Source organism: Columba livia, chromosome 11 (genome assembly GCF_036013475.1).
Source record: "Columba livia isolate bColLiv1 breed racing homer chromosome 11, bColLiv1.pat.W.v2, whole genome shotgun sequence".
In the NCBI taxonomy this organism is placed as follows: Eukaryota; Metazoa; Chordata; class Aves; order Columbiformes; family Columbidae; genus Columba; species Columba livia.
The window spans coordinates 10,288,739-10,306,373 of record NC_088612.1 but is presented as its reverse complement, the minus strand read 5'-3'; the positions used below and the strand labels follow the sequence as shown (position 1 = coordinate 10,306,373).

The following is a 17,635-nucleotide window of genomic DNA, read 5'->3' as shown; positions in this document are numbered from 1 at the left end:
ACTGTCACCCTGCGTGCTGAGCTGCCTCCCGGCCTGCCCACAGCCCAGGTCCATCCTGCAGACGCCTGCTCAGCAGGTCCTTGACGTCAGCAGAGAAAAGCCACCGCTCTTACACGGAAACTCGGGGTCTGCCCACACTGGTGTGGCTGTGAAATTTGGCATCTTGGGGGGGAAAAAAATGAGCGTCCCCAGCCTGTTTGTGGCAGAGTTTCCTGCTGCTGTTCCTGCTGGGGGCTGGTGACTCCTCCCAGGGGTGAAGGGGCTTCTGCTTCGGGTGCACTGGGTGCTTTGAAGCAAGTCCTGGGTGTTTCCAGACTGTCTGATTGAAAACACCTGCTAGGCTGGAGCTGCAGTTCCTCCTCCCGTGCCAGGGAAAATGCTGGTGGGTTTGTCCTTGAAATGAGGGAGAAGTTGAGAGCAGAAGAGAAGGCGAACAGTTTGTCTTTTTACACAAACATTTATGACTTGTACGCGACTATCGCTTTGTCCTTTTATGAGATGTGGTAAAGGGGGAAATTCTGCGTGTGTGAGAGAAGAGCCGTGGTTACAGATAATGACAGATCCTGCTGCTGATCTGCTCTTTCACTGGCAAAGATGTGTTAAACTTTTGACACTGAATTTCTGCCCCCAAAAGCCGTTGCTTTGTTTCAGTTCACAGTTCAGTGCTGGCGAAGCCTCTGAGGAAGGGGAGGGAGGTTTCCAGGTGCAGTGATTAATTCATATCTTTTGTGCATAAAGACTTTCTGGCCTAACAGCAGCTTTCCATGTTCCCTGTGTACAGACCTGGAACTAGTTTATGTACTGCCAGCATTGTGGTTAGCCATTTGTAAGAGTCAGTAACTTTTTCCACAGTTTTTAGCAGCATAATTGTTTTCTCTGAGGTGAAATAACTTACCCTGTGAATGCTTGTTCCGTGTGGCATTTGATAACTTACTGAAGATCAGCAGTCCTCCTGAAACTGGCAAAGACTTCCTAAATTCAATATGATCAAATTTTGGCTTGAAATAGCTGACGACAGCATACAACTGGACTTAGGAATGCTATCTGACAGAATGAGATTTGGCCTTTTTCAAAATCAGTTTTGTTTGATCAGCTTGTGTTAAATGATCTGTAGTGCTGGATTCTCCCAAATGCCTTGAATTACTTAAAATTGGTTTGTGTGAAGTGTATAAACTGAAAGATGTTACTTATTAACCTGTGAGTGAGAGATGCTAAGGCTCAGCTGCTTTGCAGAGAGGGGAGAGTTTCAGTGATGAAAGCGCGCTGCTTCTGCAAGGAGTATGTCCGCTCTCATTTAGTTGAGGCTTTTCAATTAAAAACCCTGTCATCTTTTCCTTTTTTTTTGATCTGGTCCTCTCATTGGCCAGACAACCAGATTAAATGTGCCTGGTATTTTATTTAAGATAAAGCAATAGCTGTATGAAATAACACAGCTGTCGTAACAGCTGTGCTAGGAAAGCTTGGTGTAAAAGCGACATTTTCCATGTCTTGCACGTTCATGAACATCAAACAACAGGCCACTGTAAGTGAATTGAAAAGTGTATTTCAGTGAACTTCTGACGGAGCAAAAACTTTATCTGTGCCTGCTCATCCACCACGTTCTTCACAGTTCCTGTCAAAAGGGAAGCAGTGACAGCATGAGGCTCAGCAAACAAACCAGCATTGGCCTCAGAAAACCCAAACCTCGCACTTTTCCTTTGCTTCCTGTGCTTCCTATTCTGCAGATTCTCAAGTGGCAGCACAAACACGGAGCTCAGGTCTTTGCAGTCACCCCAGCTGTTTTGTTTTCTTTCTTAGTGCCTCAGACACGGAAAGCCCTGCTGGACCTCAGCGTGTGTTTTTTTTCCTGCGCTGTTCTTATGATGGGCTCGATGCCCAGAGTCATTTTACTCATCTCCATGACTGTCACAGCTCCCTTTCTCTGATTTTAGGATCCCACAATCTCTTCACTGTGCTGCTCATCTTCTCTGCCTCTGGTGGTGTGCCCAAATCTGTCTCCAGGCCTGGCTCTTTTTTTTCTGCTCACAGCAGTCTGTCTCAAAACCCTTTTTTTCCTCCCTCTTCCTGTGTTTCCGTCACTTCGCTACTCTCTGCGGTGCCTCTTAGACCACTTCATTGGTGGGCACCGGTTATTGCCCGTTTCAAGCCTTGCAAAGATTTGTTCATGCTCTTCCTGCCATCAGGAGCTTTTCAGCAAATACAGTAAAGGAATTGACACCACAATTCTTTGGACTTTCTGCTTCATCTCACCCCAGAAAAGCGGCAACAGTATGTGCAAGCTTGAGGAGAACCGAAGCTGCCTGGGCTCTGCAGAGGTTTGTGTCACACACCCAGGCTGCTGCTTCAGGAGCAGTTTGCAGCCCGTGGTGGATTTCAGGCTCCTGTGACCAGGCTTGTAGCCGTTGCCTTACTTGACACAGGTCGAGTGAGTCATAGATGAGACATGCCTCTTAAAATGTAAGTTCTTTATGGGAAGGATTATCATCACTGTAAAAACAAAACTAAGACCGTTACTGCTATTTGACAAATAGCTGTAAAACTCAGCCATCTATAGGGTGGAGCAGCAAACTGGAAGAAAAAAAAATTGTGAAAAAAAAATTCTGAAAAGAATGGAGCTGTGCGATCTCTGAAGCTTATGGATGGGAGCTGGACAGTTAATGAAGCAATATAGAGCACAGTCCTTTCTCTTGAAGAGTACAAAAGACTCATACTGAACTTGCTAGGAAGTGATCCTGCATTTCAAGTGAATATTGGTGTTTAGGACTTCTGGCACACTGCTGGGTGTTTTTCTCAGGAAAAGTTTACACACTTAAGTCTCCTTCCTTCTCTCACTTCCTCCCCCCAGTAGTTCTAGTTCATGTTGTGTGGATCACAGGGAAGTGCTATTCTGCCATGCACGGTCTTGGCTGTTCAGCTTGAGAACAGGTTCCACCTTTGATGACAAGCTATCTTCTTTGTCATTTAAACGATCCCAATGTATTGTTGATCTCAGTTTTTGTTTTGAGTCTAATGTTGCCTTTAAATGCATCTGAATTATGAAGCAGTCCCTCTGTAGCTTAGTGTCGTTTCAGCCTTGTTTTGTAGCTGCTGCGAACTATTGTTCTAATTTGTGTTTAATATCCCCATCTTAAGAATGCTGGTAATTTTAATACAAGCTCTTGGTAGCTGCTAGAAGTTATGGCAGTAATGAATCATATCCCATTAATTTCTTCAGTAATAAAACCCTTCTGACACACCATTACTTTCAGGTGATGCTGCTTCGTGTCCTACAGCGTGACAGAAGCAGCTGGATCCAGTGGAGCAGCTGATGGCACCTCTAGCTGCTGCTGCAAGTGCCCATATGTTTTGTCTGTTTTTTCCTTCTGTTTTGATTGAAGTAGTGGGATAAAGTAGGTAAGAAGCAGCAGTTGTGTCTGTGTGGAGGGGGCAGTGCTTTCCTCCAAACCAGCAACAGGTACTCTTAAATGTCCTGAAGTGAGACAGGATTTTTTTTCCACGTATAATGGAAAAGAAGCTGTGACATCAGGAAATGTGGGCATCCAAGAAGAGCAGGTCCAACCTTTTGGGTGTTGGCAAGGGAAAAAGTAGGGCAGTGGTGATTGTGGATAAAGAGGGGCTTCTGGGTGAAGGGGGATTTGAATTAACATTTTGTGTGGTCTTTCATCTGGAGTAATTGAAGATAATTGCTACTCTGAAATTCACTGAAGTTAGAAAAGCCCTTATAGCGCACATTATGTCTGCCAAGTACACTGGCAGTGCCAGAACATACGGTTTCTGGAATGGACTCTCATGGGCAAAACTGAAGTTTATGATTTTCTGTAAGATAGCCAGAAGCCAAAAAAAGATAAAGGTCCTGCAGCGATTGATCAGAACTGAAAGGCTGGGGACAGATGCAGCTGTTAACCGCTAACCTCCAATTCCTTGCTTTATCTTCTCAGAGAGAACCTTCCATCCTCAATGAGAAAGGAGATTCAGCCTGTTTCTAGCTTGTACTCTTTTTGGATGCCAGAGCATAGGAACTTGGCAAACCCTGCCAGCAACAGATACCTTATCTTGCCATGTGTGTGCAGCCCATTGCATCTCTTCATTCAAGAAATGTACAATACAAATTGCATGTGTGCATGAGAGGGAGGATATAAGCATGCCCAGTGTTTTATGGTGGATTATTATAAAACAGCTTTCCTTACGCACTAAATTTGATCTTTGAAACACTTCATACATGCCTTTTTGGCTTCAGAGTAAGCTGGAAGTAGGTGGGTGACTGTTCTGGGGATGGATGGAGATTGAGCTTCATGCAGGTAACAAGGAATGGTATTTTGTCCAAGGACACACAGTTAGGACTAGAGAAAAGCATTATCTGGGCAGGGTAGGTGATGCACGGAGCTCAGTGTGAGACCAAAACACATGACTGATGTGACAGGGAGTCTGTGACGATGGTGGGGAAGGCAGTGTGGTGTGACCACTGTGGGCTAATTTAGTAGCAGTGTTTGCTGAGGAGGAGAGCAGAGAGGTCAAACGAGAGAGCAAAGCTGCAGTTTGGGTTTGTGAAACCAAGGCGTGGGTTAGGAGGGTTTGGAATAGGAGGCAGATCTGAGATCTGCACCCAAGTCCTAAGCTAGCCCCTTCGCTTCGGAAAATAATTAAATATCCGAAAACCAAATATTTCAAAAGGGGAAAACTGACTTGATGCCACTAAGTCATTTCTCAGTGACTTCTGAACTCTGGTTGGTGGAGGTTTTTTGTTTGTTGTAGCAATCAAGAACCACTTTTCATGTATAACAGCTCTGAGTTGTGTGGATCTCACCACCTTTCTGCTGGCCATCAGAGTGTGTGTGATTTGTGTGCACACACACATGCCTTTCCAGGCTGTGGAGGCTGGTTGAGACTGACCCAGTTTTTGTGAGCACACGGTTAATCTATCCCTAGTTAGCTGGATGATTTGATCTAATGCCTAAGCTGAGGGTTGCTGAAATGGGGACTTTGGTGTCATGCAGACTCTAAGGAAGCTTCAGCCATGAATCCAGCAAACAGAAGTAATACTTTTTACCCCATTATTGTAATCTCAAAGTGCAGTGGTTGAGTTAGAAGTGAGGATCTGTGCAGCTTGTTGAGTTTAGGAAGGCAACAGGATTAGTTGTTATCTTAAGGACAAGTCAGGAAAGGCTAATCCTTCATTGCATGACAGGACAAAGAACTCTAATAACATAGCTTATCATCCCAGTGTCTTAATTAAAGCACTCAGAAGATACTTGAGGATTTGAGTTTGTTCTGTTGAGCTGCAGTGGGGATAGTCAGAGGGAGGTAAGTCAGACTAGAACCTTTTTAATAGATTTTTCTCTTTTGAACTGATGGGAAAGCCATCCCTTTTTTGAAGAGTAGATTTTTACTTTACAACTGTGAGTGTTGGTACTTGGAGGAAATGGCTTTGAGCTGCAATCAGAGCTTCATGCTGCCTCTTGTACGTGAATCCTACCTGACTGGAGACCTTGGAAGGACATGGTTAGGCTCCAAATCAAGTCAATATAAAACCCAGTAATACCCATGTAGTCAGTTATCTATCAATTATGTCTGATCGAACTTTGAGTCAGCAAGTTTTGGTTTTGCTTATCTCTGTGTATAAGAGAGTGGGGAATAAACCACTTTATGGCTACCTCTGTATAAACAGAACTCTGTGAAATGTACCGTGTGACTAGGCAGTAAAAAAAAAAAGTCTTTCTCAGCTGAAGTGGACATGAAGTGTCTTCAGCTGGGACTCTCAATATAGAAGGTTTTAGCTGGTCTATATGTAGAGGGTAAAAGTGATCTGGATGTTTGGGGGAGGGAGGGTTAATTGTGTAAATTTGGAGAGGATATTTGCTTTTCTCCCCTCAGTCTGTTAAGGCCAAGTTCTCTGAGCAGTTTAAAGCGCCGGCAGCATGGAGGTGTCAGAGCCTGTAAGCATGGGAGAGAAAAGCCAGACTTGTTTGGTGGTGGGAAGTAGAAATGAAGTGCTGATGTGGGGAAGGGGCTTAATATAAACTAGCTGAGGTCACCAAAGGGATGGTAGAAACAGCTCAAATACTTTCAAGTGTTAGCTGTGTTATAGTTGGAGTATGGTGTTTTGAGAAATATTTGGATTTTTTAATAAAAACAATTGAGTTATTACAAAGAAGAAACAAAGGCTGGATCTTTTAAATGGATGGATATATGGTGGGTTTTGATGTCATATTTACTTGTTACTTTTCTAAAAAAGTAACTGCCATGTTTCTTTTTTAATAGCTTGCAGCAGCAATTACTAATGAGAAATGTGTATCTTTAGTTTTCCTGTGCACCATAAGTGTACTTAACATAAGTCAGTAAGGAGCTTGGCTTTTTAGGCCATGGTGGAAGAACTGTTGGTTCATGGATGAGCAGGAAAGATGCAAGATGACAACCTGGAACACCCAGTCCCTGCAGCAGGCAGGTAGCACTTCAACTGGGTGCTCTGTGGATGGCATTGAGTATGTAATCTGACTGCACAGAGGATTAATTGTCTGGGCTTTGTCTAACCTCGTTTCCTGTAGACACCTTCCGCTGAAAAGCTGCTGCTGCTGTTTTGTGTTCTCAAACCATCTGATTTGGAGCAGCAAACTGAGTTCTACTTTGCTGGACTGTTGCACCATTTTAAATTGATCCTTAAAATGCTTAAAACATTTTAGCACTAATTTCCTGTGTTAAAAGCTTATCTGGACTCCTGGTGATGTGAACTTTCATGGTTATCAGCTGGAGACCTCTTAAAATCTTGCCAGAAATCCTGATTGCATGAAGGGTGGGGATTATCTTCCTCTATGCCTAGACTAAAATGACCTTTATGTGTCACAAAGAAGTTAGGAACATAATTGGAAGGGTTGGGGGAACTAATGGGTTTTGTTTTCTTAAATTCTGATATTTCAGTTGAAAGTGTATTTGTGGGTCCTTGCAGAACTCAAAACTGAGTTCTGGTTATTTCTGATTAGTTTCTTACATAAAAGTGAATTTCTGCTGGTGTCCTCAGTGAAAGCAAGTTAGTTGTCAGTGGTTCTTTCAGATGTGTTTTGAGCAAGTTTAAAGTACTGTTACACTAATGATGCAAAAGTAAAGGTAACTTTTTTATCAGTGGGACGCTTGAGAACCAATTGAACTTCATGCCAGTTACTTGCCACTTGTGTGGTAATGGTGACTTCGGTAAAAGGGTCAAATCCTGCATGTGACCGAAATTGCTCTTAAGGACCCAGAGTGTTTTTTAAGACTCTTTGATCTGTCCACACTGCAGCATTGTGCCTTGGTCTGATGTCCTGGGAACATCGCTGGAGTAGAGCAAACCGCTTCATTTTGTGCCTGTTCTGGTTTATAGCTGAAAGTGCATGTCGGTACAGGATGGGAGCCCTAAATGTTCAGCAGAGCTGTGAGATGAGGCTCCTTGAGCCAGCGCTTTGGAGTCTTTAGCTTAGAAGGAGGTTTAGGAAGAGGCACACTGGGCTCTTGTGTAATGAAGAGAGCACAGGTAGGGTCATGCCCACTGGATCTGAGCTCCATCCAAGTCTCTGGGTTTAATCCTTCCTACTGAATGGCTTTAGGGAGCTCCAGCTGAGTGCTGTATTTTTGTTCTTGGAAGCAGTCTTCAGAAGCATCCGGTACTCTTTGAGGATTAAGCACAGGTTCTGGGACAGAGGCTAGAATTAGCAATGAAATAAATGGGAACCTGTAGTTTGAACTCAGCCAGCAGTTCATTAGAAAGCAGAAAAGGGTGGCAGAAAGCTGCTTGCAGTTCCAGAAGCGCTACTGTCACCTTCTTCCAGCTGCAAAGAAAAGCATGTTATCAGAAAAATAAAGAAAGAAGTACATTATTGGAAAACTCATCTACCTTTGGGTTGCCCCAGCCTTTCTAAGCAGGCAGGCGGTGTTGGGGTGCTTTGTCCTTGCCCACTGTCCATGCTCAGCCCTGTGTCCGTGTGCTCTCTGAAGTGCAGGCACTAGCCAGTTCATGAAAACTTGTTGCCTGCTCTTGTTTGTGGTTGCCACTTGAGATTGCTGCGACGGGTTAGAAAAGTGCTCTGAGAATAGCAGCAGGGTATTAATGAAGGTTCCTCTGCTCACAGGCCTTCAATGGGTGTAATTACTTGGCAGTAACTTCTTGAAACCTTATTTGAATTAAAGCTACATGTTTTGGCTGGTCATGTCACCTCTGTATTAGTGAGGAATGCAGGAGAGAGTGCTAGTTTGCATTAACTGAGCTGCCTTAATCCTTTGTAACCATACCTTTTAATATGTGTTACTGTCTTACAGAGGAATAAAACGTTTGCCCAAGGGGCAGGAGAATTCACTCCTCCACGTCTCTGCAAAAGGTCAATGTTCTTTGTCCTTAATGAGGACTAAGTTCTTAGTAACTGGCTGTTGGCAATTAATATGGTGTGTAATTCTGCAGAAATACTTAATGGGGAACTGTCTCTACCTTAGGTCTGAGTATTTTATTAGTCTTTTTCTTACAGTCCCCCTCAATGTATAGGTGCAGAGTGGGTTAAGTGCCTGACCCAGATTATTCTAATGGTTTCATATAGTCTTCAGACCAGATGTTTCACTAAAAACAATCTTGTCCAACTAGAGTGAAAACAATCTTGTCCAACTAGAGTGACTCCAGAATGTACATCTCTCATATTCGTTGTCCAGGTCAGCAGAAGTTTTCCTCCCTTGAATATGTGTCTTTGCTGTCCTGACAAAAGAGAAATTTGCTTAACCTTATCACAGATGATTTGTCAAGAAACCTTACCCTTACCTCACCTTACCCTGTTTGTTTAACCTTAACACAGATTACTTAACTGACATGTTTGGTTTTATATCCTTCTCCTGTTGAAAACATTTCCTAACATCTTTGGCCAAGGGGAACTTTGTTTAAAAAAACAAAACAAAAAACAACAACAAAGCAAACAAAACCCAACAACGGAGAGACAACAGCAAATTTAATCTTCATAAAGCAGCAGGGCTTTTGCTTCCCTGGGAATGTTGGTGAGCTGTGGCTTTCCTAGGTTTTGGACAGAGCAATTTTTCTTTGGCTTTTTCCAATAATCTTTTTTCCCCCTTTCTGACTCCTTGGAGTTGAAATGTGTGCTGTAGTCACTGTGAAAGCCTTTTCAGGGACACTTTGTCCTGTTGCTGCATTTTACCAGGCCCAACTGGAAGCTACCTGTGATCCTACGGAATAACATGCTTGACCAAATCCTGAAGTTTGCTGATGGTAGCAGCATCCCTGCTGCATGTGCTCGTACTGAGCAGAAACTATCCACGTGGTTTCTTATCTTTTCTAGGCCAAAAATAACATTATAACTTTTGCAGACTTAAAGAACTAGCCTAATTTCAGAACTGGAAACTAGGGTGCGGATGAAGAGGGTATTTCAGAATCTATAAAACAGACGCCAAGTGCCTAAGTGTTGGGATGAAAAGCCTTTGGAGCTCTGGACGGTGAGTCAGAAGCATTTGTGATGATCTTTTGCACGGATGCTACTGCAGGGGCAAGTGTCTGCTGAACTGCAGATCTGCTCACATTTAAATCAAGTGGTTTAGTTCTCATATGGGAACCACAAGCAGGGAAGATGGAAGGTGAAGGCAGCGTCATCGTCCTTCTGGTTGTAATGTGGCTCCTCCAGATCCCTGACGTGGCTCTGTGGGAGCAAACGGGTCGTTTCTCCAGCCTGCAGCGTCTGCTTTGTGCCATCTACCCTCGCGGTTCCTGGTGCAGAGGAAGTGTGAAATGTGTAACCCCGTTTATTCTGCTAGGTGGTCAAGGCCGTCTCCCTTACAGAAAATGCCTTGTTTCTGTTCAGCCAGCACAAAGGCTCTTTTATAGCTGCCTGGCCATACATCTGCCGAGGTGCCTCAGCCTGTGAGCGCTGGTTACTCCTGGAGGTATGCAGGATCCGAGGCTGGGATGTACAGTGATATGTTGTTTATATGTTGCCTCCCTTTCCTTCAGAGGAGAGGGAGCTCTACTGTCTCCTGCCGGAACAAAGCTGGTGTTAGTTATGTGATGGAGCGGCAGCCTGGAGATTTTCCTTTTAAAAGCAGGACTGGAATCCTTCTGTTTCACACTTGTAATGAAATGTCTGAATTTGGCAATGTGACTGCAGGACAATAGAACCTTTTCTAGGGAAAAGTGTGTTGAATTTCTGTTTCGGAGGTAGACTTGGCTTAAAAGACAGTGTGTGCACCAGCGCAGAGGGACCCTTGTCCTTCACAGGGCACTTGACAGCTGGAAAGAAAAAATTGCTTTCTAAAGTTTTTGAACTTTATTGCAGCCTCTGTATTAATTTCCCCATTGCCTCATGGTGCCCCTGATATTTTTTTTGTTTTTCTTCTGCACGTATTCTCATTCCCATTTCACAAAGAGACTTTGCTGAAACCAGTCCTGTCCAGAAGTGCACACTCATCTTTTGAAATGCAGGGGAGGGAGGCAGTGACAGGAGAGAGGAGGCTCTGTATGCTGACAAAGCCCTGGTGAGTTTTGAATCCCTGGTGTTTGTCTCCTTTGGCTTTCAGGTTTGCCATCTCCTGGCTCCTGTGTTGGGTTTTCTGTGTTGGCTTTCTTTAACCCCACAAAGCTAGCTGACAGCTCTTCGGTTCCATTCCCAAATAGCACTGTCACTGCTGGCTTCTTGACTCAAAGTAGAGTTTGGGTGGAAAAACAACTCTCTGTCCAATTACCATGAGAAGTCCCATGGGAAAAAGCAAGAGCACAAGAGGGATGTGCCCTGTTTCCCTTTAAGCTATTTTGCTTTGATGTTCTCTTCTGCTCCATTAGCATGGATAAATACTGAAATCTGGTAGGTGACTGTGGCAAAAGGTGACTTGGGGCAGGTCCGTGGGATGTTCCGTCACCGAGTCCCAGTCCCTCAAGAGCAGCAGCTCTGCCCTGTCCTGGCTTCAGCACCTGCCTCTGGCTTGTGAACACGTGCCTGAACTTGCTCTCCTCTCCAGGGAGTATTTCTTTCTTGGTGAAGATCTCCTTAGGCTTTGAAGATTCATCTAGGTTTTTTGTGGCCTCTTTCACAAGAGGGTGAGAAGTTACTTTTTGATTTAATTTTAGACTGGCTGTCATTCCCAAGCAAGCTAGAAGAAGTGTGGTTTTGACCTTGCTCGCAGGGAAACTTAGAGGAACCTGATTTCCCAGTACATTGAGGGAACTGTTACCTCAGGTCTAGAATTTTGTGCTTCAGCATCAAAGCACTTTGCAAACCTTTCTCATACTCTGTCTCCCTACATGGCATGGGGTTATCCCCAGGGCACGGAGGAGGTGCTGTCAGGGCAAGGTGTAGAGGGTAAGAGGTCCTGACTCTGTGTCCTGCAGCCAAACCACACCTTCCCTCCCCTCTTTCACCAGTCACTTCAATTAAAATTCCACCGTCAGGGCTGAAGTGAGGGGAGGCAGGAGCAGACTTGTTTTCAGGACGGAGAGGGAGAACTGCATTTTCTGCCGGAATGGGCCTTTTCCCAGAGCGGGTTCAGGAAATGTCCCTTCCCCACTGCTGAGGTGCAGTCACAGGTAGAAATTGCAAAAATAATCTGTTTCAGTTCCCAGAGGGCATCACCGAATTAATGAATAAGAGCCCTGCAGAGACAAACCTGCGGTTCTCCATCAGCCTTTATGAACCAGAACACTCATTGAAGATGATTTCTTAATAAAGCTGGGGGGAGCCAAGTGTGCAGAGGTGCAAGTGAGACTCTTTGCTGGCAAATGGGGAAAAAAACGTCCTGAGGGTGGAAGGTGATGAAAGTAAGAAAGCTGGGCTGAAACCCGAGGGGGTCTTCTTAGTGTGATGGACTCCAAGTAATTTCAAATATTCTAAACAGAGGTCCCGTGAGTAGAGATATGAAGGAACCAAATTCCTTTGGCATTTGCAATATCAGGCTGGCTAAAGTAACTGCTCTTGTGCAACGCTCTGCTGAGCAGTTACAGAGCAGATGTTACTCCTTTTGTAACTGCTACTCAAAGTGAACCAGTTTCTCGCCATGAGGGAGAGTCTGGCTGCACGTGTAAATTGGGGTGCTCACACTTGCACAGTGATAAAAGCTGACGTTGGAAGTGCTGAGAGTGGAGGAGAAGCAGTTGCTGAAGAAACTGTCTCCTTCAGGAGTGTGAGGACAATGTGAACCTTAAATGTGCTTAACCTTAGTTGCAAGGAGTTTCTCTAATGAGAGTATGAGAGCTGGGCACACAGTGAAGGAAGGTGGAGAAGAACTGGGATATGCTGTCAGAAAGGAAATTGGTCTAAAATAAGTGCAAGTAAACAGTAAAACATTACAAGGTGCAAGGTAAGGAACAACCTGCTTTTTCCCCTGGCTCTTGCTGTGACACAGCTTTAATCATTAAAACCGGAAATTATATCTGATGGGCTACAATAATCTTATTTTTTTCTAGACACAGAACTCCTCTCTGTCTGTCTCCCCTAGGCAAGGAGGAATACCTGCCAAGAAAGCAATGCACTCTGAGCCTCAGCTGCTTTGGCATGCCAGCAAAACCATCCTGTGCTAAAGTGACAAGTGTGGTGCTGATGGGACACGTTCTGGCATGGCATCCGAGTTACATCTGAGTCGGAGCACTCATGCGCCTGACTGGTAGCCAATGTAAAAAAAACACTGAGCAGCCTGCATTGTAGCTGGTGCAATTTCATGCCTAGTTACCATGCAAAACAGGCAACTCTTCATCCAAAAACGAGGTCTGAAAGTGACTTCTTAGAGTGTGTTTTCTTCCAGTCCAAGCAGAGAGTGTGCAGTGAAGAACAGTGGCTTGGATTTTGTTTTCTTTGGTAGCCAACATAACATCACTGGTTGTCTTTGTATCTGCCTCTCTTTGTGTGGTGAGACAGAAAAGCCACGTCCAGTTTGGGGTTGTTGCCAGTTTTGTCTATATAATGATTATATGCAGAAAAAAAGGAGCTGCAGTGGTTCCTGTGGTGCCTTGATGGTAAATAATAATAAAATATGTCTATCTCTTAATATTCTGGTTAGACTCCCCCGATTGCCACACACTGTATTGGAAAGCACCCCTTTTCATATAACTGTGCATGCTCATGCGCTCTGCGGTTAGCCAAAGTAAATGTTCACGTCCTTGCGTGTGCTGGAATATAACAGAATCACTGTAAAATATTCCAGGCCCTGTTCCTGAGCACTGTCACTTGGATGATGCTATTGTGTTGGGTTTTTTTTTTTCTTTTTAAATCTTTAAGCGTTCTGTGGAGTTGCTGCAGTCCTTTCTATATCAGCCTTTGGGAATAAAACCGCAGTTATAACTTTGAAACTTGGAAATATCCGTACAGACTCAGTCTTGCATCTCACACCAGACAATAATGAGCACAGAAAGCTAAACGGAGCCCATTGATATGTTGATGATCAGTACTTTTTTCTTTCTGATTAACATTCAACCTGTGTCTTCTATAACATTTCAAACAAACCATGGGATTGTCCGTTCTTCTTAGATCCAGTTGCCTGGTGGATTTGAGGCCATCCTGCCTGAGGAGTTGCTGGCGCCAGATCCTGTTAGGGCGGTATCCGTGTTGGCCCGTGGTGCTGTAGTTATATGTATGATTCAATTTGGGTTTTTTGTCATTCCCCGAGAGCAGTCCTGGGCTGAAGGTGACAGACTGACAGCGTGGAGTGCGTTCCTTGTGCGTTTGACCCACTCCGACATGGAGTCTGTAATCCCATACGGGTTGCTGTGTCCCTGCTGGGAGCCTGTGTGTTGTGCAGAAAGAGCAGAGGGCTGCATGCTGCAGCCTTTGCTTTGGAAAGCTCACTTGCCAAGAGATTTAAGAGAGGTATAGCAAGCGCCAGAACACCACAAGAATAGGTGCAGACATTTTAAATGATGTTTTAAGTTAAACCGAATTCAATTTAGACAACCAGCTTGGTAGAGAGAGAGAGCTTCTCATCTTCAGGAGAGCTTCCTGGCTGGTTAAGAGAGCTTCCTTTTGGTTAAGCTGGCTGCTCTGGGTCCCCCTTAGCTCTCATCTGCCCCTTGTCACCTCCCATGTGTGCTGCCGTGACCACCTTGGTTCTCCCATGGGATCAAGGGTGGATCCCGTGTAGGAGCCCTGCTGGGGTGAGCCTGGGCTCACTGGAAACACCAGCCATAAAAGGAGGTGGGCCAGCCCTTTGGGGCTGGGGATAAGCCATTCTGTGGCTTGTGGTTGTAAGAAGATGTCTGAGCAAGGCAGGTAGCATTGGGAAGGTTGAAACCTTTGCTCTAAGTTGCCAGCTTTTGGCAGTTGTCCTTTGGTCTTCAAGAGTGGGGACTCAAATGTACTGGGTGACCAGGCTGGGATGGCAAACCTCCCAGGTATGGGGTACAGCAGATGTCATGCCGGCCTTCCCGAAAGGGTGAAAGGGAAGATATGTGTTGGTGGCCAAGCACACCTTCCTTCTTGTCTCCTGGCACTTTGGTTGAAAGTCAAGGCTGAGCGGTCTGCTGTTTGTGCAGCCCGGGAAACTCATTGCCATGTAATTAATATCAGTGGAAGCAGGAAAGTCGTAGGATCTGAAGGTGAGTTAGAACATAAGGATGTACAGAGAGCACAGGCGCATGCTCGTCTGTGGATTGTACATTTCAAACCAGAACTACCACTGCTCAGGGCTTCATCTGGTGGGTAAATCCCTGCTTGCCCAAACCAGAGCAAATTTAACAAAATAATAGCTTGGAGAGGTGATAGACCACTCTGTTTGTTTCTCTCCTCTGTTTGTGGGAAAGTACTGGAATGATCAGGGATTTGCACTTGTGATAGATGATTGATATAGAGATGATATAGAGATACAGATTTACAACCCTGCTTCTTGGAAGGGAGAAGGTGTACCACAGTCGGTGGTGGGGAGATGCTCTCCCAGTGGTTCTCCTACAGGTTCTCCCTGGGAGCTCTGAGGAACAGGAGCCATCAGGAGCAGGGGGAAATGATGGGGCTGAGGGGTGGAATAACCTAAGAGGCTGATCCAGGCTTTATTTCTCTCTCTGCAATAAAGATGACCTTCCTGGCTTGATTGACTTAGGTTCCCTGCAAATCTCATCCACTCAGCAAGCTGCTGAAGGAAACTGCTGGCAGTGTCTCCAGGTAACAGTAATAAAACCCCAAGTGATTATAATATTATTTTGTTTCTAACTGAATGAAATACGTAGGATAGACTGCAAGAGAGCAGGTGTTTGAAAGGGCAGGCAGGCAGCTCTCTGTTATGTGAGGGAAGATGTGAGGGAAGAGCTCTTTTCTTTTTAAAAAGGACAAAAAAAAAAGCTTTTTAGTGACCTTTTTTCTTTTTTTTTTTTTCTTTTTTTTTCTTTTTTTTTCTAAAGAAAAATTTCAAGGAAATGCAAGACGAAGTGGTCTTTGTTTGGACTGGCCGCACAATCCCCTCACGAGCAAACACTTTATCATGCCGGTTAGGCTGCCATGGGTGATGTATTACAGTAGCAGGCTTGTTACTCGATGTAACTGCTGCTGCCTTTATAGCCGGAGAAAACCAGGCATTGAGCTTGCTTGAAGTAGTTCAGTGCTAAATTTGCTCTTAAAGTCCTTCTGGGGGAAATCCTGTGACAGAAGGCTTTTAGGTTTATTAATTGGTCTAATTTTATCTATCTAGTGAAAGAAGTCTTGAATAATTTCAAAAGAAAATAATCGGGTCCAGGTACATTTATATTTAATGAGATAAAGTTATTGCGAAAGAGAAAATTGTAGCTATTCAGAAATGTCTTAGAAATGCTTTTTGCAGTTATAAAATGGAGTAAAGATTATATATATATATATATATATAAAAAAATACTTTTTTTCCCCCTCTGCCATTTTCTTCCCTTCTCCCCTGCAGCAGAACCTTGCTGACATGTCTGGACAATGAATGTTCTTTTGTAGGGATGAACACACAGTCTCGGAGGTTAAACTTTCTCTGTAAGGTGTTTGTACTCAGATAAGGCTCTTTTATATATGACATTTCAAGCATTATAGCAACTAGCTTGTAAGGAAAGTGCTTAAGGAAGACTTAACTTGGCATAAACAAGGCTGTACTTAGCTTGAGCTTCCTTTTTAAAATGTCATTGTCACCTAACAAAGCCTTTAATGCCTTCCCTGGTATCTGTGAGCTTGGTGGGTGCAACAGGGCAATCTTGCTGTTGTGAGTTTGGGAACTGCCTGTCATGTGTGTGATAAAGCTGCATCTTTATTACCCTTCCAGCTATGCATCGAGCCCCTTTGCTAAGCCAAGGCCTCCAGTTTGTAACTCACTGAAGAAGCCTCTCAGTTGAGGAGAACTTCATCTGAGCATTTCTCAGCATGTCTCTCCCAGGACAGGCCTATTCATATCGTATTTTAAAAAAACCTCCTTTTATCCATTCAGGACCAGCACCCTTAGGACTTAACCGGCAGTGCACAGAGTAGCCTACTGCAGTGGCGCTCCCGTTGCTTAACATGGCTTGACTCGCTCCTCTTGTGCATTTAGTTGCATTTTTTTTCCTTTTTTCTTTTTCTTTCTCGCTCTTTTACAGACAGGTTTTGGCCACTGCTTTGAAAATTGTTCAAATTTCCATCTTAGGCTAACCACTGAAGTTGTCTTGCTTTTAATACTATTCAGGATGTGCCTTTTTGAAATCTTTTTTTCCTTATTCAGTCAAGTCTACAAAGAATACTCTGTTTTATGTGCTTTATATGTATGATTTCTTCTTAAAGGACGACTCATTTCCTCTACTTTAGAGGTATTTTCTTAAATCTGTCACTTCCTGTCTCTTTCTTGGCTGCCTGATTTGCCAGTTTTTACTTTTTTTTTTTGTAACTGTTCTGCTCATTAACTTCTCAGATCCTTTGGGAATTGTGTTTTGCCCAGGCGAGGTGAAACTCAGTTTTTATTCTCTGGCAAGAAATATTTGACGATTAATTTAATTGCTAAATTGGCTTCTGAGCAGAAGCAGGCTTGGAAAACTGAAGGGAAATTAATCACGCCCGGTTAACAGAAGGGACTTGAAAACGTGGAGGCTGCACTAAAGACGTCACTGAAAACCGAGGTGCACAGTAGCTAACAGGCTTTTAGTATTTTATCATACTTAAGACCTTTTTTGATTTCTTTCTGGCTTTCACTGCTTTTTGCCTGCTTGAGGAACAGACCGTTCCCTCCCAAGAAGAGAGCGAAGTCTTCTCATCTCTGGAGAGCACTAACTGGCTCTGAGCCTGCGGGTGTTTGAGTGAACACCTGAAAATTCACGTACCAGCACAAAATACACACACAGGGACACCAGTGACCGGAGGCATTTGGGTTCTTGTGCTGCTTTTCACAAACTAAAAATGTGGTCCACAACCTCTCTGTGTGTTTGGAGAGTTAAGACTAATTCCAAGAGCTGGTACTTGAAGGAGCAGGAGGAAAAGCTCTGATCCACTTCTTGTGGCCCCAGTGCTCATGGACTGTACTGAGGCCTTTGTCCTTCATCTGTTCTGCAGCAAAAAGGCTGGTTTTGCACTCTGGTTCCTTGTGCGCAAACAGCTTTGTACTTGTAAATGTTTCTCTTGAACTTCCTACAGACATGTCTCAATCAGTTTGGATTGAGCTGTCTTTAATGTGTACACAATAGGAGATTAATTCTGGTATAATAAAGAGCTCAGTTCAAAACAGCAAGCACTGTATCAGA

At 44.1% G+C, this 17,635-nt stretch overlaps 1 protein-coding gene across 1 annotated transcript in view; it reads left to right on the top strand.

Moving 5' to 3' along the window:
- Positions 1–17,635, top strand: part of CHSY1 (chondroitin sulfate synthase 1) — a 72,067-nt gene that overhangs the window by 10,426 nt on the left and 44,006 nt on the right. The window lies entirely within an intron of this gene.